This window comes from Pistacia vera, unplaced genomic scaffold, assembly GCF_008641045.1.
Source record: "Pistacia vera cultivar Batoury unplaced genomic scaffold, PisVer_v2 Contig1328, whole genome shotgun sequence".
In the NCBI taxonomy this organism is placed as follows: domain Eukaryota; kingdom Viridiplantae; phylum Streptophyta; class Magnoliopsida; order Sapindales; family Anacardiaceae; genus Pistacia; species Pistacia vera.
In genome coordinates, this window is record NW_022195389.1 from 1 (window position 1) to 1,486 (window position 1,486).

Below are 1,486 nucleotides of genomic sequence, written 5' to 3' on the forward strand. Positions count from 1 at the left end.
AACACTAACAAAATCAAAAATTTATAAAATTTGAAAATTATTGAATGTAACTTATGAAGTTGGTAATTTGGTATTGCATATAGGGGGCGTCTGATTGGGGGTTATATGAGATTATGGGGGTTATGTAATCTTATATTACTTGATTACCACGTTTGGTTGTCAAGTAATATAAGATTCTGATAATCTTTCAATACCAATAGTAGTTATTGTTGGTAATTTGATAACCTCTATCTTTTTAAGTATTGTAAGATTATCAAAGTATTCTTATTTTTGTTACGACTCAATCCTTTATTAATAAAATTTATGGATAATAATACCCTTCTTTTTAAATTAATTTACATGAATATAGCATTTACTATTTCACCCCAATTAATTAACTTTTTAGATAAAATTACCCTTGAATTAAAAACAAATTGCAGTCCACTGCCAGCCGCCAACCAAACCATCGCCGGAAGTCACCGTGAGTATCCCACTACCATTGGGAGGATCCGATATGACCGTTTCTAACCATATTGATGGTCGAAAACACCCCTATCGGAGTAGATCTGGCAGAAAATGGCTAGAATAGATCTTGCCATTGTCGGCCAGATCTACTCCGACAGGGGTGTTTTCGACCATCAATATGGCTAGAAACAGCCATATCGGAGCCACCTGGTGACAGTGGGCTACTCACTGCGAATCCAGGTGAATTTCAGCGTCTTCTAGCGGCAGATGGCAATGGCGAACAGTGGCTTGGGGTGATGGGGTGATTTTGTTATAAATTAAAGTTTTATATAAGCGAGAGTGTTTTAGCTAAATCTGAAATGTTGGGGGTTAAAAAATTATTCAAAAATTAATAGTAAAAATAATATTATATTAATATTTAAAAAACATGCAATTTAGTAATTTAAATAACATATCCATCAATTTATTCCTTGCAATCAAACATATTAATATAACATACTTACCAATTTATTTTAACTAACCAAACATATTTTCTTAAAGATTCCCAGTAATCTTCAAAGTAATCCAATATTTCCTGACTAAACACCCTCATTGAGGAATCTTTGATCTTACTCAGCACTCAGCAGAAGTGCAGGATAGGCAATAGCCTCATAACTGGACCAACTTTAAAGACAAGTTATATGTTGCCACGTTATGGGTAATAGGTTTGGTACCGAATTGGTCAGAATATAACATGGGTTTCGTTACTTCTTACAAAATTAATTCACAAATAAATAAAAATTTATTATTCGAAAAAATAAATGATTCTAAGATATAACTGAAAAAATATATATATTTCTTTAAATTTAAGATAATATAAATGGTAAATGATGACTTATTACTTTATTAGTTATTACCGATTTAAAAATAAATAAATAAAACGGTAGATACTTACGGAAGTATGCACGTGGAATCAAGATATTTGTTGTGCTTGTATATTGACAATTCGGGTTGCAGTACCAAAATTTGTTTGAGCAAAAGTTGAAGGCATTCAGTGACTCTA